The sequence below is a fragment of the Macaca nemestrina genome, chromosome 8, assembly GCF_043159975.1.
Source record: "Macaca nemestrina isolate mMacNem1 chromosome 8, mMacNem.hap1, whole genome shotgun sequence".
Taxonomy (NCBI): Eukaryota; Metazoa; Chordata; class Mammalia; order Primates; family Cercopithecidae; genus Macaca; species Macaca nemestrina.
The window spans coordinates 117,175,333-117,196,687 of record NC_092132.1 but is presented as its reverse complement, the minus strand read 5'-3'; the positions used below and the strand labels follow the sequence as shown (position 1 = coordinate 117,196,687).

At 43.1% G+C, this 21,355-nt stretch overlaps 1 long non-coding RNA gene across 1 annotated transcript in view; it reads right to left on the bottom strand.

Moving 5' to 3' along the window:
• Window positions 1–18,948, bottom strand: part of LOC139355871 (uncharacterized) — a 147,320-nt gene extending 128,372 nt beyond the window's left edge. The window contains exons 1-2 of the long non-coding RNA XR_011607108.1: window positions 18,859–18,948; window positions 17,906–18,067 (exon numbers count right to left, since the gene is read on the bottom strand). This is a non-coding gene — a long non-coding RNA (uncharacterized lncRNA). The remainder of the gene's footprint in view (window positions 1–17,905; window positions 18,068–18,858) is intronic.
• Window positions 18,949–21,355: the final 2,407 nt, after the last annotated feature.

Genomic DNA, 21,355 nt, shown 5'->3' with positions numbered 1-21,355 from the left:
AAGAGATTCCTCCATAGGTCTCCAGAATTCTCTCTCTGTGTGACTTTCTCTGCCATACTCTGCCTGGTAAACTCTGGCTACCTTGGCTCCCAGCTCTGTCTTTAGCCCACTGATCCCTGTCTGGGTTCCACCTCTGCTGCATTCAGAGAGGTGGGTTCTTCAGAGAAACGGAAGCAATAGGAGATACAGACAGATAAATACACATGTAGATAGATGTGTGTGTGTGTATATATGTATGTATGTATGAAATATACATGAGATATAATTATATGAACAGAGATGAGATATAAAAGGTATGTTATATATAAACTATATAGAAGAGATATTTTGTGTATTTATTTTTATGAAGATTTATTATGTGTTATGAAGAATTAACTCATGCAATTAAGGTGGCTGAAAGCTCCCATGCCTGAAAGCTAGGTCTGCAAACTGCAGAGCTAGGAAAGCCCCTGGTGTAATTCTAGTCCGAGTCCAAAGGCCCAAGAACCAGGGGAGCTGAGAATGTGAATTTCAGTGCAAGGGCAAGAGGAAACTGATGCCTCAGCTTAGGCAGGCAGGCAGGAAAGGGCCGAATCTTCACTTCCTCCACTTTTTGATCTATGCAGACCTTCAGTGGATTGAATAATGCCTGCTCACACTGGAGACAACAATCTACTTTACCAAGTTCATCAATTCACATGTTAATCTACTCCTGAACACCCTCAAAGACACACATGGAAATAATGTTTAATCTGGGCACCCTGTGATCCAGTCAAGTTTACATGTCATGTACAATGAACCACTATACCCTCCCTGCTCCACAGTCTGGAAATGTGCTCCAGGGTGTCATTGGGGTAATCATAGGAAACAAATTCATCACCTCCCTTCTATGGGGATCACCGCGCTCCCTGGCTTGATGCATAACACCCTGAGACCTGTGTTTGCATATATTAATATTTTAATCTAGATTCTCAGTTGTTTCAGGTGAGAGAGTAAACCCAGTCCTTGTTACTCCAGCTTGGACAGAAGCAAAGCCTCCAAAGTCTACTTTTGGTATAATCACATTTAGCAATATTTTGCTTTATAATGTGTGCATTTTAACTAAGAAATGTATTTCAATATAAGAGATTTCATTTTTCACACTCAGTCTACCAGGAATTTATTTCTATGTATAATGTGAAGTAGATTTCTAAGTTTGTGAGTACGTTTTGTATCAAACAGAACTTGACAACACTCTAGTTTTGCCTCTATAATTGCCATGGGTCCCTGGGAGCTTCCTTTCTCTGACCCTGTGTTCCTACTGGTAAAAAAGGCACAATAACACCCACCATATGCTATAATTATCTAAATAAAATGATATAGATCACTTCCTGTGTAAAGTGCCAGGATAAAGTAGATGCTCAAAAATGCTGGTTTCTTTTTTGAGCTCCTCCCAACACTAGGAGTTATTTTCTGTAACTTGTCTATCATGTGGTAATCTGCTAATGTTTGTCTTCTTGATAAACCATGTGGTCCATCTGTTTTGCTTTTGAGATATTCTCAGAACAATGAGTGGGGCCAGCCCATAGTAGGCTCTCTGTAAATATGTGTTGAGTTGCCGAATGAGTGCCTCCTCTTCCCATCTCATAGCATTCATCTCTGCCAGCTAATGTATGCCTTGATGATTAATGATTATCAAGAACAGCTGCTGTGGTTTGAATATGTCCCCTCCAAAATTCAGAGGTTGCCAATGTGATTGTATTAAGAGATGGGAGACCTTTAAGAGGTGATTAGGCCATGCAGGCTCCTCCCTCACGAATGAGATGAAGGCTCTTATAAAAGAGTCTTCATTCAGTGTTTGGATCTCTTGCCCTCCTGCTTTCTGCCAATATAAGGTTATATAGCATTTCTCACTTCCAGAGGATGCAACAAGAAGGCATCATCTCAGAAGCAGAGAGCAGCCCTCGCCAGACATGGAATCTGCTGGCACCTTGATCTTGGACTTCCCAGCCTCCAGGACTGTGAGAAATAAATTTCTGTTTTTCATCAATTGCCCGGTCTCAAGTATTTTGTTATAGTAGCAAAAACAGACTAAGACAACAGCCTAAGGTATAAGGTTGATATCATTTTATGCACAATTTTTTAAAGAATAAACAAAGGCCACAGTTATTTTTAAAAATTGTTCAAAATTTCTAACAGTGAAAATACCTTAAGCCCTAGTAACTACTACCCCGCGGGAACCATCAGTATATTTGAACTAAATATCAACCGGACACACAGTCCTCCCTGGTTCTAGCACCCAATAGAGTAGGAAGCCAAATTACCTTGCCAAGCTCTTGCTGTAGGCTGAGAAGAAGTAGGTGTGATTTTTACGGGAAAAGTCATGTGTTCATTGTGGCTGGAGAGTGAGTGGGGGGCAATGGGAATACATGAAGGAAGTATGAGTGGCTAAAACATTTTCCTTCCTTCTACAGTGCACAGTCTATGAATGTGTCTGAGCCCTTGCCGCCACATCTAAACAAGTCAACTCCAAATAAGGAGTAACTTAGAAATAATGGAAGACACGAAAATGAAGGATAAAGAATGATAAATATTTCTTCCTAGGTTAAATATCAGCTAAGAAGCAACACTGAAATCCTGCCTATCTCTCCAACACTGGCACAGAGAAAGAAACTCACCAAAAAAAAAGTGGGGGAGGCAGAGGGGGAGAGAGAAAGGAAAAACCAACACCCACAAAGTTCTGTGGGTTTGGATTGGCTGTAGCAAGAATCATTAATTTTCCCTAGGAATGATCAAGAGTGTCATTAGGATGCATTAAGCATCACCTGACAGGGAATGGGGAGTACCAGGAGGAGGATATCCTCCCTCTCTGCCTCCCTCCATATTGCATAATCAATGCAGATGATTCCAACTTGCTCCCAGAACCTCCTCCCACCATTAGCACCAGCCCAGAGCCTCTCACATTCCATCTTTTACCTCTTCTTTTTCTTTTTCTTTCTTTCTTTCTTTTTTCTTTTTTTTTTTTTTTTTTTGACAAAGTTTCGCTGTTTTCTTGTTTCTTTCCTACGGGGATAGAAACCTATTCTCACAGTGGAGGGAGCCCTAGGTTTTCCAGGACAGCCACTTTGGGATCCTAAAGGCTGCTGGACTGGGGAAGCAAAAGAGGCATTGAAGAGCCTTTTTATTCATTTATTTGGTCAACAAATTATCTTGGACTTGGATGTTAGAGTTGCCTCACACATGATTCCTGCCCTCCCTCTCTTCTTTTATTCTCTTCCCTCTAAGTCCCTCCTGCCCACCCACGCCTGCCAGCCTCACTGACTGATCCCCTCTCTCCCTCAGCCCTCTCCCATGTCCCCATCTTATTTTCTGTCCCTTTAGATGAGGTCACCCTGACTGGATGAAGGACACGGGGCTCAGAAGAGGTCAGACATTAGCACTGCTATAACTGCAGTGCTACCGAAACTGGGCAAACCCATCCATCACTAGCTCCACTACTCCATTAGGCCTCCCATGAAATATGCCCTGCTCTGAATCGCACAGCCATACATCTCCCGGTCTAGACACCTTCCTGTTGTGTGAAGATCAATGCCGCTCGGTCATGCATCATGTGTCATGCAGTAGCCCTCACTCTAATAACCGTGTCTATTCTCTAGTCTGCAGTATAAATTATGGCACTGGGAAAGTACTATATTATTCAGCAACCTTGGTCACTAATGGATTATTGGGTTTATTGGTTGATAATGTGAGCTCCCTTTCCTCCTTCTTTCTTTCTTTTTTTTTTTCTTTTTCTCATTTTTGGTTGAATCTCACTCTTATTTTATTTATTTCTCTCTATTTTTATTTTATTGGTTTGAGTGATGGCTGCTTTAGGCTTCTGTCAACATACTCCTGCATCAAACCCCTAAAAGGATGATGCTCTAAAATAAGCCCAATTAGGAAGACTTCTCTGTGATGCTCTATTACATAGTGGACTGAGTCCAGTGGCAGTAGTTTGGCCTTCAATTTCCCCGGGTTTTGGTTGAGGTGCTTTTTTTAATTTAATTTTATTTTATTTTATTTTATTTTACTTTTTGAGGCAGAGTTTCACTTTTGTTGCCCAGGCTGGAGTGCAACAGCACAATCTTGGATCACTGTAACCTCTGCCTCCAGGTTCAAGTGATTCTCCTGCCTTAGCCTCCCAAGTAGCTGGGATTACAGGCATGCACCACCACGCCTGGCTAATTTTGTATTTTTAGTAGAGACGGGGTTTCTCCATATTGGTCAATCTGGTCTCGAACTCCTGACCTCAGGTGATCTGCCCTCCTTAGCCTCCAAAAGTGCTGGGACAGGCGTGAGCCACCGTGCCTGGCCTAAGGTGCCTTTTAATTGAAGGACACATTTAGGGAACCAAATGCAGTTTGGGCCCCCAGCAACCTCTGGCGTCCCGTGGGGCTTAGTCTCATGAAACCCCTTTCTGTATTCCTTGTCTCCACTGGTCTTTCTATCCTTTGACGACTTACATTCAGTGCTGCTGGATGCTGATAATTGCATTTGCAACACGAGCTCTCAGTTTTTCCTCTCTGTAAAATGGATGAGAGAGGGAGAGGGCACATCAACAGAAAGAAGGAAAAAATAAATTATAGTAAAGAACTTAGAATGTAAAAGTTAAACTTTTGGGGCATGTTAACTCTAGGAAAAGTTAGACTATCTGACATTCTGAAACCATTGAAATTTTATATTAAAAATTACAAACTTAATTAGCCAGGCATGGTGGTGCAAGCCTGTAGTCCCAGCTACTCAGGAGGCTGGGGGAGGAGAATTGCTTGAGCCCAGGAGTTTAAGGTTGCAGTGAGATATGGTTGAGCCACTGCACTCCAGTCTGGGCGACAGAGCTAGACCCTGTGTTAAAAGAAAAGGAAAAAAGGACAAACTTTTATGCAGAAATAAGGCTTTAATACTAGAACTGTGCAAAGATAGGCTAGGCTTCCATGAGAAAGAACTCTTTGTCACCAGAATACAAGCCAAGGATGGCCATTTGGAAATGCAGTGAAACTCAAACAACTGAGGAAAACTTAGGCAAGACGCCATGTCAAGCCTTGTCCAATCTTTAGGTCCCATAGTTTTATCATACATATGACAAATAGCACTATTTTGAGACATTTTTAAGAAAAAAATGTTTTAAGTACTAGTAAGAATCGAGGGGAATTAGATCAACCATCAAAGTTAGGAACCCCCCTTTTTGTAGCCTGCTACTTCCTATCTGGACAACAGCAAAAGCAGCACAGTCAATGTCCCTTCTGGGTACTTTCTCTCCTTATGCTTTTCTTGTTTGTGCTTACGAACATAGCAGCAGTGCAGAGTTAAGTCTCAGGTGTCCCTGAACAGAGAAGAAACAAAGGGAGCCAGATTCTAAGCTGTCCATCTGATCCTCAAAACTTGGAAAATCTACTCATTTATTTCCCAAATTCGACTGAAACCTACTTGCAAAACTGTATTAGTCAGGGTTCTCTAGAGGGACAGACCCAACAGGATAGATGTGTATATAAAGGGGAGTTTATTAAGGAGTATCAACTCACATGATCACAAGGTGAAGTCCCACAATAGGCCATCTGCAAACTGAGTAGCAAGGAAGCCAGTCCAAGTCCCAAAACCTCAAAAGTAGAGAAGCCAACAGTGCAGCCTTCAGTCTGAGGCCAAAGACCCAAGAGCCCCTGGCAAACCACCAATGTAAGTCCAAGAGTCCAAAACTGAAGAACTTGAAGTCTGATGTTCGATGGCAGGAAGCATGCAGCACCGGAGAAAGATGAAGGATGGAAGACTCAGCCAGTCTAGCCCTTCCACGTTCTTCTACCTGCTTTTATTCTAGCTGAGCTGACAGCTGATTAGATGATGCCCACCCAGATTGAGGGTGGGTCTATCTCTCCCAGTCCACTGACTCAAATGGTAATCTCCTTTGGCAACACCCTCACAGACACACCCAGGACCAATATTTTGCATTCTTCAATCCAATCAAGTTGACAGTCAATATTAACCATCACAAAAACCATTCTCTGACCTCATGACCTCATGGTTTCCTCCAGATTCCTGAGTCCTTACACACTGGGGCTGGAGAAGCCCTGCATGGGAGAGCCAGATGGGGCCTTGTACTGCTTCTGGGCCTCAGGTTCTGAGTGTGTTTGATGTTTATATTTTTGGCCCTTTTAAATAAAATTAACAGGCTTTATTTTTTAGAGCATTTCTAAGTTTACAGAAAATTTGCACAGAAAGTGCAGAGAATTCCCATGTCCACCGCCCCCACCGCCACCTGCCTCCTCCATAGTTTCTCTGTTATTAATGTCTAATGTTAGTATGGTACATTCATTACAATTGATGAGCCAATATTGATATATTATTATCAAGTAAAGTGAGTAGCTGCCATTAGGTTTCACTCTGCATGTGCATTCTATGGGTTTTTACAAATGTGTAATAACACGAATCCAGTTATAGCATCCTACGGAATAGCTTCAGTGGCCTAAAAATCCTCTGTGCTCTGTCTATTCATTCCTTTCCATCCACAAAACCCTGGCATCCACTGAGCTTTTTACTGTCTTTATAGCAGACAGCATATATATATTTTTCAGAATGTCACTTTTTTTCTCCGGAGTGTCATTTTCCAGCATGTCATATCCTTGGATCCTTGCATGTCATCACACAGCATGTAGCCTTTTCAAACAAGCTTCTTTCATCTAGTAAAATGCATTTAAGTTTCCATGTCTTTTCGTGGCTTGATAGCTCATTTCTTTTTATCACTGAATAATATTCCATTGTCTGGATGTACCACAGTTTGTCCATTCACCTACTGAAACACTTTAGTTGCTTCCAAGTTTTGGCAATGATGAACAAAGCTACTATAAACATCATGTGCAGGTTTTTGTGTGGACACAAATTTTCAGTTAATCTGGGTAAATACCAAGAAGCATGATTGCTGGATTGTATGGTAAGAGTAGGTTTACTTTTTTAAGAAACTGCCAAACAATCTTCCGAAGTATCTGTACCATTTTGCATTCTCACCAGCGATGAATGAGAGTTCCTGTAGCTCCACATCCTTATCAGTATTTGGTGTTGTCAGCTTTTGGATTTTAGCCATTCTAATGGGCATGTAGTGGTATCTCATTGTGGTTTTAATTTGCAATTCCCTATTATGCCTGATGTTGAGCATTTTTTCTAATGCACACTTGCCATTGTTGTTTGTCATTTTATTATCATTTTCCATATTGCTACCCACTTTGTAACCAGGCTCTAAGACTTCCCTTATCTCTAGAGAGCTAGCAAATGAAGCTACCTTGGGCAAAGGTGGTCACCCCGAGGGAGGATGTTGGTAGAAGTGGGGAAAGAAGAGGAAAAGTAAGATGTGCAAGATGCCTAAAATGGCCAGGATGATTTTTAATGCTTTTTCCTTTTCAATTTTAGTGCCATGACAATCTTGCTAGGTAGATGTTGCTATCACCATGTTATAAAGAAGCAATAGAAAGTTTGAGTTAAGTAGCTTACCTACATTACATAATGCGTAAGTATGAGAGCTGCATTTCAGACTCTTGCTTGTCTTATTCTATATTCCATCCACTTTCCTCTCTGACATGTGCTTTTTCAGGAGTAGGAGGCCCAAGAAAGGAATACCATCTCAGCCCTGGCTTCCTTCTTCCCGACTTCTTTCAGGGTCCCAGAGGTGAAAGGGCCAAAAGGAGAAGGGGGTAGATATCTGGGCCAGAGCCTGGAACACACAGGGGATAAGAGATTCTGGGCTGGAATGGGGAGAGAGAAGGCAAGAAATCTTGTAGTTAGAGCTCATACAAGCTACGAACAATCTTGCGCTTCTCTATTGCATCGCTGTACAATGAACCCCAAGATCTTAGCCTAAAAGACTGTGCTGAGATGAGGGGGTAAACCAAGACGGAGTCTGGCTTTGCCCCGAGCTTCCTCCCAGGAAAAGTTGATGCTCAGATGGCATCTATACCAGCCTCCATGGCCCAGGATACAGGCACATTCTCTCTTCTCCCATCTCTTATCAGCCCTGAAGTCCCTGGTGAAAAAATATCCCATTGCCTAAGGAAGCATCAGTGAATGCTGTCTTCCCATCTGCATACAGATAGTCTTGAAGTACCTTTGGAGGGCTTTTGGGAACAGGAAGTCAGCCTGCTGGACTGGTTCATGAACAGACCACTGCATGGAATGATGCTGACTCCTCATGGACCAGCTCCCCGCTTGCTCTGCTGCCTTACTGAGCCTGGCACTCATCTGCTGGTTGTTTGAACATGACAGTCATGTGTTTTCCTAATTAGAAGATGTCAGAGTTCTCCAATGTGTACTTGGGATTTCCTGAGGAATCACAGAGATGCCCACCTGGAGGAAGCACCTCAGTATCTGGGGAGGGCAAAAGATGCTCCAAGGACCCATGTTCCAGTGACTTCCTCCCATGCATTCCAGAAGTTTGGCCATATAGCCCTTTGGCCTTTCTGTGCCTCAGTTTCCCCTCCTCTAAAAGACAAGTGGTGCTTCATAATTCCCTCCCCACCCTCCCACCAGAACCAAATGTGTCACACTGCTTGCACTTCTCCGAGGTGACAAACAATGTCAGTGGAAACTGCTTCCTATAGGGGAGCAATTTCTGTTTACATATGTGGTGCCCACCCCCTGCAGAAATGCTGGCTGCCCGTGGCCTGGCTGGGTTATCAGGAGAATGTCACAAGCCACGGCTTCCACCCTCTGCCAACGGAACAGATTTGCTGCCTGCTTTGAGGACAAATCCTTTAGCAGAGGTAAGCCCTGGCATGGGTCCTCTGAGAAAAAAAAAAGAGAGAGAGAGAGATAAAAAAGCTGCCCTTAAGTCAAGTCCTGAGCGATGAAAGTAAAAACAACTTGGCTTTGGAGTGATGGGCCAATATGACGGCTCAACGTTCTCTTTAATCTCTGCCCCAGAAGGAGGCACAGGAATGGACTCATGCTCTAGTAGAAGCAGAAATAGGAAAGAACTTATGATCAAATGTCCCTGGTCCACTGAAGCCACAAAATGAACTAAGTATCTAGGCATGAAATGGGTTTGTTGGTGAAGGAGTAGTCAAAATCAGGACAAAACTGAGAAAGCAAGTGGACACAGAGCCTTTCAGGCTAAGATCTTGGGGTTCATTGTACAGCGATGCAATAGAGAAGCGGCAAGATTGCTTGGTAGCTTGTACAAGCTCCGACTACAAGATTTCTTGCCCTCCCTCTCCCCATTCCAGCCCAGAATCTCTTATCCCCTGTGTGTTCCAGACTCTGCCCCAGATATCTGCCCCCTTCTTCTTCTGGCCCTTTCATCTCTGGGACCCTGAAAGAAGTCGGGAAGAAGGAAGCCAGGGCTGAGAAGGTGTTCTTTTCTCGGGCCTCTTACTCCTGGAAAAGTGCTTGTCAGAGTGGAAAGTAGACAGACTTTAGAACAAGACAAGCAAGAGTCTGAAACTGAAATATCGTACTTAACACATTATGTAATGTAGGTAAGCTACTTAACTCGAACTTTCTATTGCTTATTTATAAAACAGTGACAGCAATACCTACCTAGCAGGATTGTCATAGCACTAAAAAGAAAAAAGAAAAAAAAAAGCACTAAAAAGTGTCCTGGCCATTTTAGGCATCTCACACATCTTACTTTTCCTCTTCTTTCCCCACTTCTACCAACATCCTCCCTTGGGATAGCCACCTTTGCTCAGGGCAGTTTCATTTGCTAGCTCTCTAGAGATACTGGAAGTCTTGTGGCCTGGTTACACACTCATTCCAACTGTTTTCAAGCCAGCCAGAGCTGTCATTTTCCCTCAGAATGTCTCTGGATGACTAAGAGGAGAAAGGGGTGTGGCTATCAGGGGTCTGCAAACCCAGTTTGAAAATTCCTAGGCAGCTGGTATCTCCAGGAGCCAGACAGCAGCCAGGATCTGGGCAATTGGCTGATAGGAGCTGCTGGCTGCCCTTCCCTTTAAGACACAGCCTTGGCCCCACCTCTGATATGCCAGTCAGATAGGAGCCCTGTTACAAGGCACAGTTCAACTGACTTTCATGTCCCATCAAGTTCAAGTTCATTTGTTTTCCCCCTTTACCACCCTATCCCGCGCACACACACACACACACACACACACTGAGCTTAGAAGAAGACAGGTGAAGTTTTAGGAAACCAAGGGGTTGGCCAGAGAATGGGAGTTTATAAATATGTTTCATGTGACCTGAGAATGAGCTAGCCTCACTTAATTAGGAGCATACCAAATTTCCTCAGCAGGGAGCTAGACCTGGGAAGAGTGTGCAGGAACACTGGGAGACTGAAATGAGGGCATAAAGTCTTACTGGAAGGTACAGGACTTTTAGTACATTTCCAAAAGAAGGAAGCAAATTCATCTACAGAATGAGCCACTTACCTTCAACCTGACAGGCTGTACTATAACCTTGATGCTCTGGTCCATCAAGCTCCACTTTAGCCCACAACGTGGCATGCATGATACGTAAGAGATATTGACTACGATGTTGGAAACGGAAGAAAAATCACTCACCTCTTCTCTCTTGGCCTCCTTCTAGAACATGTTTTCCAGACTCTGCACACATTTTCAGTTTATGTCGACATCAGAAAGCCTGGAGCATATTATTCTCTGTGCACACCAGGTTCAAAACACTGATTCCAAATGTTCCTGGCTTAGTTCTAGGTCAGAACATTTTATCGTCCATTGGGCTTCTTTCTCCCTACAAATTCCCACACCTAAAAGTGTCTCAGTGGTATTTCTGCCATGTAGACTCAGTCTCAAATAAAATGAATCAGGTCCCTGGATAGATGAAAATAGCATTGGGTTAAGTTACTCCAATACCCTCAAAAGTAAATAAATAAAGATAATTAAATAATATTTTGGAGATCCTAAAACCAGAATTTTTTTTACAAAACTTCCATACATAAGCACAATATGCATGTAATGAAAAGGTGGGAGAGGAGTCTTTTCCAGAAATCTATGCATGATAATAAAGGCAGGTATTGAAGGAAAAAAATCTATTCTGGCAACCTTAGGTTATAAAATGAACCAGGAATCTAAACTTGAAATGCAATCACCTCTGAGTGGTATATGTTTTACAAGCAAATTCTTACTCTTGTCATCCATTCCTGTCCTTCATATTGAGACATACTTGTATTCTGGAAAGCATGGAATCCCAGAAGCTTTGAAAGAAGGTTGACTTGGATTCTAATCCCAAATCTGATAGTTACTACTTGTGCTGCCTTGGGCAAAAAACTTGAAGATTTCCAGTTTCCAAAATTGAGCAACAAGGATACTAACACCTAAGATTAGGCTATAATTGCTTGATACATGGAAACTGTTATGATGATAATAACAATAATAACATAATAATATCATCATCATCATCATTAATAGCACCATTGTTAATTATAAGACAGTTATTCAAATAAAATAAAGGTCACAATTGAGGTTTTAAGAAAGTGAAGGAGAAGATAGAATCTGTTCCACAATTTTACACTTTCCTCAGGTCACTCTGATCTCTTGGAAATAAATTTCATGATTGGAGAAAAGAGCACCTCATAATGAATGTTAATAAACAGGACTGCAATTTCAAAATCCACATAAATTAGACCAAAAAATGCAAAAAGACATGGAAGTACAGAGGATCTCCCTTAGTCAACGCTGCCAAAAATGCTATTATGTATTCACCCAACTGGAGTTCCTTCTAACAAACTGCCACTGAGCATATGGCTACCTTGGGCATTTTTTCATTACCCCAGAGTGTGTCTACAGTCCCATGTCGGTAAACTCCATCTGTATCTCTGTCAATGGAAGAAATTTCCATCAGGAAATATCAGCAGGCATCAGGGAAAGACCTTTCCAATTTACTGAGATCGAAGGAAGTAACTGCAGGGTTCCCCTCTCTCGCCTCCCTTTTTCTCCAACTCCAGCCAAAAAATGTCTTGTTTTCTTTCCCAAAGATTATCCCATCACCCACCCCTGCCTGCTCAGGGGGAGTCTCTGGATGGTCCTTGGACACATGGTGCTGTACATGATGTGCTAGTTGTATTCTGGGTCACCCAGCCCCTTCAACTCACCACTTAATAGGAATAAGGAGAAGAGCAAGCGAAAAGGACCTCCCACTTCTCTCAGATGCTGCACCAAGAGAATGCAAAGAGAAACAGCTCTGGGTGCTTTGTTGCTGTTGCTCTAGTTATTTTAATCTCTTCATGCTGGACAGCACCCATCAGGGACCAACTTGCAGGCAGGTTTTAACATCAAAGGCAGTGATGAATGTAATGTACCCTTCTGGGCAGGGCAGGAGCCCTTGCTGGGCAGTGGGTTGGGTTGGGGGAAAGAAGGGTGCAGGGGTGAGGCAGTTAAGTGAGGGAAGCCTGCACCAGTGATTGAATGTGGGAGCAAGAGCATTAAAAAATGTCAGTCCCAGGCTTCCTTCTGTGTATCTCACAGCCTGACCGTTACATCTCGGTTGCATATTGAATGTGACCCTTGCATTCACAATGCTTCCCCTGATATTTTTCACTGTAGACTTAGACAACCATCGCATCAATGTGCTAGTTTAAAAGTTTTGTACTGACTATGCTGCTTTTAGAAAATAGACTCAGGGTCAGAACAGCCCTGATTCTCTGTTGTCTTCCCTCTCTATACCCCAAAGAAGGGCAGAGCAATGGCATGGATGAAATAGATTGCATATTGACATTCCTGGGGATAATTTCTCCATATACAAATATGTCCATTTACATGATGTATTTATTTTTTAATTTACTTACATGTAGATATATATGAAGGATATACTTAAGCCCCCAATTACCCATATCAACATTATAGCTCTCCATCACCCTGAGAGGAATGCACTGGGAAAAACCCTCACTATTTTTGAAAATCCCATTAATAACACAGGCCCCATTTGGGTGGTATTTGCAATGAGAGTCTCATTGATAAAAGAACCTACAACCAATTATCTTTGGACTTTATAGAATTTTGGATTTCCCAGAACCTATGAAGTTCATAAAAACTAATTGTAATTCTTCCTGAGTCCAAAACAATGGAAAGAAAGACACTTGGAGTAGGATTTTACGAGTTTATCTAAAAAAAAAAAAAAAGGACCCCTGGGAAAATGTTAGCCAATCACAGCAAGCATTTGTGTATTCACATCCATAAATATCCACCAGCAGAGGACGTCACAGGTCTAGGCCTCTGTCATGAATGTCTAAGTTCCTACCACGCAACTCAGGCCCGTACGCTGGAGAGAAGGGGAGGGGGACACCAAGCGAAGCCCAGTAGCGGAAGACACAGCACACCCTCATCCCAGCCTTCATAGACCCTTTTCTTACAGTACATGAGAAGTCACCAGTAAAACTAAAATTCTTTCTCAACAAGATACGCTATATTCTCACCCTCAGTTGGATATTCAGAGCCAAAACTAGAATAATGATTCACCATTGCCTTGGCCCAAAGCACATTCAATCTTTTTCCAACTCCAGTATCATTTTGGCAAAGTATCATAAAACTGCTACCAAAGCTGAATCTATTTCTATAGCTAGCTATCCATCTACATATCTTCATTGCCTACAAAATAGTAAATTTTTTTTTTTTTTTTTTTTTTTTGAGACAGTGTCTCACTCTGTCGCCCAGGCTGGAGTCTCGCTCTGTCGCCCAGGCTGCAGTGCAGTGATGCAATCTCGGCTCACTGCAAGCTCTGCCTCCCAGGTTCACACCATTCTCCTGCCTCAGCCTACTGAGTAGCTGGGACTACAGGTGCCCGCCACCACACCCAGCTAATTTTTTGTATTTTTAGTAGAGATGGATTTCACTGTATTAGCCAGGATGGTCTTGATCTCCTGACCTAGTGATCCACCCGCCTCGGCCTCCCAAAGTGCTGGGATTACAGAAGTGAGCCACCACACCTGGCCAATCCTACCCTCTTTTTAAGGTCCAGCTCTCTCATTTTGGAAATAACTTCTTCCTCTGAACAAGCACAGTGCTCACTGCTTATATCTCTAATTATTCTTATCTCTTTCCATCTCGTGATACATTCACTTACATTCATGTCTCATTTCTCATGGGGAAAATATTCCACTTCTTGAGGATAAAATCCATAGCTGTTCCTTCTCTGTACTTCCACAACACCTACTTTTCTTTAACATTTAGAAGGCACCCAATAAATGTTGTTTGTATAAGTGAATAAATGAATAACTTTTAATTATGTTAAATAAATGCAAGGTATCATTTATAATATAGAAAAATGTATGTTCTATCCATGCAGGTGGATGTAAAATGACATATGACTAAAAAAGAAAAAAAACTTGTCCTGGGCGTGCATGGAAAATCAAATATAAGGGGCTCAACAGGAACAAACTGCAAAATTCCAAGCTCTCTTCTATCTGCAGCTGTCCCTTCTCTTGAAATTACTTCATGCCACAGTGATATAGGACTCACAGTGCTCATTGGAATACACAATCCATCTTCAGGAGCCCATAGTCACAGGAAGAAGAGAAGAGGAAAAAAATTCCTAAGCACATTTCACCCATTGGTTTTGATCCCCAGCCAAGGCCGTCCACCTGCAAAAATTCCCCAACTATCACATTTCTTCTGCTCTGGCTGATAACGAAGATAATTGTTTCATCCACTTTGTCAAAGCTGAAATGAAAAGAGGGCAAAGCAAAATGATGCCATCGTAAATCATGGGGCCGAGACAGCAAAAGAGGGACAAGATAGCAACTTCATTAAGGGTTATGTATTGTGCCATTAAGTTGGCAGGGGGGTCACCTTTTGTGTCACACCCGGCCTCTGTGATGCATTGCCAGCTCTTCTTTCCAATAAAATTAAACGGAGATGTAAAACTGATTAGGGCCATGTTTGCTTCAGCCTGTGGCAAAGGGAATGGTACAGGGAATAATTGATATAAGATTGCAACTGATGCATAATGACAGCAATTTCTCTTCCTGGTCATTTCATTGCTGACCTTGCCCATTAAAATAAGCCCAGCTGCCTTGGAGAAAGAGACACTTCATTTCCCATCACCCTATGGCCCCATGGCATCTCCCATTTCCCCTGATCACCAGCCTTCACCAAAACAACATAGCTAGAAATGCTGCAAGCTAGAGATTTGGAGAAGCAGCTGGTTCACATGGATATGCATTGCAGACCCTTCATGCCACTGTTAGCATCTGTCCGAACTCCTTGACTCCCCAAATGGTGGCTTCAGACAATTCTATGCTTCACTAGTTTTTAAATCCTGCCATGCTGAACATCAGGTTATTGGCCTGCTTGGTCTGAGCCTCAGACTTTCAACAAGAGGACCTATCTGTTTATTCTGTCATTGCTGAGGTATGGAAGCTGCCATAAGCATAGAAAGGACCGACTTTATCTTCACAATAACAAATCATGTCTTCTAATGCTTTATGAACTCAACAATTTAGACAGTCTCCATCCAAAGTGTACCCATTGTTCAATCAACAAATATTCATTAGAGGTCTGTTAGGTACCAAGTACTTTGCTAAGCATTGACGATAGACAGTTATGTCCCTGCCTTCATGGGGCTCACAGTTGAGTGGCATTTTCCATTGGAATATGGATGGCTCATGTGTGTTGAATGTTTATTATGTGCAAAGCACTATTCTATGCAATTTTATATACATTAACTCATGTAATCTTCGCAATAACAATAAAGTGATTATTATTATCTCCATTTTACAGATGAGAAAACAGAGAAGGCAGAGGCTAAGTACCCTGCCTTGGAAAATGGGGAGTAAGGAGAAGAACCAGTATTACTTTTCTTTTCTTTTCTTTTCTTTTTTCTTTTTTTTTTCTTTTTTCTTTTTTTAAGGTGGAGTCTTGCTCCGTCACCCAGGCTGGAATGCAGTGGTGCGATCTTGGGTCACTGCAAATTTTGCTTCCTGGGTTGAAGCCATTCTCTGGCCTCAGCCTTCCAAGTAGCTGGAATTACAGGTGCCCACCATCACACTCGGCTAATTTTTGTATTTTTTTGTAGAGACAAGGTTTCACCATGTTGGCCAAGCTGGTCTCAAAATCCTAACCTCAGGTGATCTGCCTGCCTTGATCTCCCAAAATGCTGGGATTACTGGCATGAGCCACTGCGTTGGGCCAAGAACCATTATTTCAGATGCCATGAAATATTTCAGAGGAACTAAACCTGAAGAACAATATTTTATTATTTTTTGTTTTTGTTTTTCTCTTGATTCATTCCCTAGCCTGGTCAAGTCACTGATATATTTTATCCAGACTTCAAGAAGAAAGAGTATGTATTCATCAAAGGGAATTCATGCTAGAATCCTGTGCTTTCCTATGGGTCAGGACTGCCAACAACAACAACAAAAGTCATGTATATTCCAGTTAATAAACATTTAATATCACATAATATAAAATCATATACTGTTTTCTTTCTCTTTATTTCACTCAGTGTCTGAGATTGGTGTTTCCATGGTATATCCAGATAAATGAGCAAAACTTACGGGTTCATCTCGCAAATGTCTAATTTCAGTGTTGAAATTAGGCCCCATGATTTTGGGGGTCAAGATCATGGCAAACAGCAGTGAAAAAAATCTGGCCAACAAGGCATCTGGAAACAATTCCTGTCACCCATATTCTCAACCTAGCTAAGGGATGTGGACCGTATGACTCCACGATTCTCTTGCCTTTGTCAGGAATCCCAGCAGTTAAACACGCAGATAAATATGACCTAGTCATCACAGTGACCTCTGTGGCAGTGAAGGGAGATCTATTTCTTCAGCCTCTCTTACCAGAAGCTTGAAACCTTGATCTGTTTGTCTGCCTGTCTGTCCAGCTGTCTGTCTCTGTCCCACCACTTTCTAGGCTGTGATCAAGTCCAGGGATTACAGCAGCTCTGGGTGGGAAGCTTGTAAATGACAAGTAACAGATGCTCTGCCAAAAAAGCGATCATGCCAGAGATGGACTAAGTTAAACCAGACTGCATCCACCCACCACATCTCACCATGACCCCACACCTCAGGAAGGAGGAACGCCTTAGAAGGCTTTGTATAAACGAAGATAGGGCTGTGCACACTTCCCACTCGATGACTCATGCAACATGGAATTAGAGGCCCCAACCATGCACCTATAAACAGCAAATGGAAAACAAACACAGTGAGCACGCCTACGACTGTCGTTTCCTTCCTCCTCCCCGCCTCACCTACGCACTCCCACCATCCAGGCCCCAGGCCTCTGTACTGCAAAGTCCAACCGGGGGGACTCTGTGAATGCTGGAATGATACACACAAGCTGCCCTGGCTGCAAGAAGGAGACCCCCAGGCTGAGGGATGCCACTGGATCTGAGATTCCCCTGGGACTCAGGATTTTTCCCACACAGGGAGATCATCAGAGAGAAACCTCCTCTTTGCGTCAACCGCAATCACAGACAACTTTTTCACTGATATGACACACAGACATGGTATGCTTGCAGCCATAATGACATATAATCCCTAAAACACTTTTATGAGGTGAGTGGTATCAGCCTTACTTTACAGGCAACGAATGAAACCTAGGCTCAGAGATAGGCTGGAGGCCACACAGCACTGAAGGATGATCTGCTTCCAGAAGAAAAGAATTTCCACTACTCCATGGGAGAAAGGGCACATTTGTCTGAGTGCAGACTCACATCACATCAGCCGCTCTGACCTACTCAGGACTGCTTCCTAGTCAACAGTCAAGGAAGCACGCAGGAGCCTCCACCTCCTACATTTACCCCACGCCTGCCTTAAATATTCTCAGGAAGCCAAGGATTCACTTCCCTTCCCTCCGTCTAGGCATTCAGGGCCCACATTGGGCTGGAATGCCAAAATAGCCAGGGAAACAGAGCCCATGGCTAGAAGTTGTCAAGGGCCTGCAGCCTGCACAGTTCCTTAAAAGAAACAGGGTGGGTGGAAGATGTTCATTATTCAGATCCTCATTAACAAAATTATACTTACCTTGATTCTGCTCCTGCAGAAAACAGACTGGGATTGGGTCCATTACCTCACCTTTCCCCAAGCAATGATGCTTAAATGAAGGTTGCAGGCTTCCTCTCTGTCTCATTCTCCATCTCTCTATTTCAATCCCACTCTTACTACGTGAACAAAAGATGGTCTCATCTAAAAAGAAAAAAAAAGAACAAGCTTAGGGAAGAAAATATCTAAAATAAAAGGATTCATCCCAGCAAAAATACCTGGAAGCCTCATGGCTAGCAATGCTTTAAAGAAAACAAACTTTGATTATTCAGTTAACAAATGAAAGCTTTAGGTCTTAGCAATGTGCTGGCCAGGAGGGAATGTGAAGATGAAGAAGATACTTTGCTTGCCCTTAAAGAGTCCTACTGGGTGTTTCTCAATGCCTTCCAGGGACAGTTGCTGCACACCTGTCACACACTGACATGTGCCCTCTGCCTTGACTGTTAGAACTGGAGCCAGAAACCCAAAGATGTGGATTCTGAAAATGGAGCCAGAAAAAAACGTGGATTGCAGAATTTTCACAAGGTCCCTCTCGGTGTTTTTCTCTAAGCCAACATGGCACCAAATTCCTGAAAAATGCTCCAGAGCACCTTCTCCTACTCCCTTACTTAATTTGTCAAAACCCTGTGTCACATCAGTATCTGCCATGGGGTTTTGCAGAGGCTGAGTAGTGGGCTGAAACCCCCCATTGCACTCTGACCAGACAGTACAGCCCCTTCTCCATCTATCAGTCAGATTCAGAAAGTCATAATGTTGAATTTAGAGAAAGGGTTTTCCCCTGGTAAAATAGAAACCACTTTTGAAAACCACTGAAGAGGTTATCTGAGCTATTTTGCAGCCCTGATATTTAGTGATATAGGATTGTTGTCTGTGATTAAAAGTCCACTTGTGTAGGGTCAGTGCTCACCGAAAGATTTCCCCAAAACTCTCCTTACCTCCTTCAGGAGATTGTCATCATTGAAGGAAAACAGCAGAGCCAAGCCCCTCAGTTGCCCAGACCCATGTAACTGACAATGGCTGACTCATTCAACAAATATTTACTGAGAACTGCAGCATGACAGCAGTGTGCCAGCTGTTGACATCGTGAGAATCAGTCGGCTCCATGGAAACTCCCCACAGCCCAGCGCTTAACAGCACTTTGGGTCAGGCTGACCTGGACTCCAGCCTGGGCTCATTGTCTGTGCAGCCGCTGAAGGTTGCTCACTCATTCTGAGCCTCAGTCTCCTTGTCGGTAAGAATAATGTTGTGAAGAGCCATGACAGTCTTACTGAAAATGCATAGCATAGTGAGTGTGAAAACACATAGCACATACTAAATGCTCAAAAAATATCGTGATGACTACTGTCATAAAGTTCAGTTGCTTACTATCTCTCCCCTGAACTCTCTCAGCTCTCTAAACTGGTATCTCTGACTTCCGTTATCACCCTTCCCCTTCATCTTCTGATTGGGCCAGAGGGATGGCTCTTCATTCTTATTCATGCTTGAAGGCCAAATTCAAATGTCATCCCACTCTGCTAAGGCATTCTTAATTCTCAGACGCAAAATTAAACTCTGAGATTCCCAGTGCATACTTCTGTTTTTTCCATTATAGCATTTGATACGTTGTATACATTCATTTATGCAGCAAATATTTATTGAGTGCCTACCAGGTGCCAAGCCTTGCTCTAAGCCCCAGGGGATACATCAGGGACACCCAGACAATTGCTTGTTTGTGTCTCAGTCTCTAATCTCCCAGTCCCTACAGGGTGAGAGAGAAGGAAGCAGCGTTCCTCGCCTTAGCTAAATGTTTCAACCAACGTGTTCAACACGAGTTTTCTCAAATGGGCAAATGAATCTGATAGCTATACCTGTGTCACTGGATCTGCAAGAGTGGAAGTACAAAAGCTGCCTTCCTACTGTGGTTTGGGAATCCACAGGCGACTGGAAAAACCTTGGGTTGCCTCTCACAACCCATGGATTGCGTCATCCCAGCCCTCAGCTCCACAGCCTGCATCTGCCGCTAGGAACTAAGGCAGGAGAGAAAATCAGGGAAGAAAAAAGAAGGCATGGTAGAGGTTAACACAAGTTTTAAACTTTAAAATTTGAAGAAAGGCTAGAGGCCTATGGAGACCTACAGGAACCCTAAGTTAACATCAGGTGCACACACCTGGGGCCTTGTGTTTGGTCCAGCCGCTTGCATCAGGCCTGTGGACAAGCCCCTGGGAGAGATTGCAGCTCCAGACTCTTCCAAGAAGATATTAGCAAGGATTTATATTTCTGCTCCAGCCCCCTCTCACCTTCTAGCATTTGGAAAAGACGTCATAGGAGCCAGCCTGGCCACAGGGGAACAACAGCAAAAGTGGGGGACAAACAGAAAAAAGAGAGGTCAGTTGATGTGCAACAGCCCTCTCCCCAGAGGATTCCTCCTCTCACACTCCCATGCCATGTAAGACAGAGCCAGGGAACAAAAGAATAGGAAATGAACAAAGTGGCTAAAATATTCCAATCCCCAAATCCCATTATCAGCTTGTAGCATTGCTGGGACACCTGTGGTTAAAGGCAGAGAAGCTGATGCAGCATCTACAGAAGCCATGAGGCCAACACAGGTCATGAGTCAAAACCTTGAGGAGTATGTTTGTGCGTGTGTGTGTCTGTGTGTGTGTGTGTGTGTTCTCATGTAGATACACACAGTCAAGGAGCATTGTTTCAGGTCTACTGTTTCCACTGTCCTTCTTTAGCTAAATAACAACCGATAGTAAGTTGGGGGCAGTGGGGGCAAGAAAAAGGAAAAGGAATGAATAAAATATTGTGATGGGTGGCTTGAAGCAAAGCAAATCCAAGACTCCCCAAAGCAGCTCAACTGCTCTCAGAGTTTTCTTAGAAAGGCAACCACCAAGAGGGGCATTCCAGCACCCTTCTGCTTGAGGGTAATAATGGACACAGAGAGCTCTATCACCATTGCTTCAAAGGTGCAAACGCTGCTCAGAAAAGATTCTTACCAAATTCTTCAAGTTTCAGATAACATCTGTAATCTGATGTTATTTTTCACTTAGCTTTGTGCCTAGTAGAGAGCAAGTACTTGGCGCAGACTCATTGAATATATGAATGAATGAATGAATGAATGAATGAGATCGGGGAAAGCTGTTTCCATCAGAAAACATTAAGGCTGAGTATGGAGGGGAGAAAGGAAGGTCAAAAGGATAAGAGGAGCTGGAGCCACTGAGTTCTTGGTCAAATAAATGGCATGGTATGGGTATGGCCCCTTTGTCATTTGCAAGTCACGAGGGGAGCTACAGATATATGAGACATTAGCCTGTCCTCAGGGAGCATATGATCCATAGCCAAGGGCCAATGTGTGCACAAATGGTGATGAACAAAAACAACAACAGCCACAAAAAGCAGCACAGGGAAAGTGCCAGCAACAGAAGCCCCAGTAAGAAACAGTGCGGAACA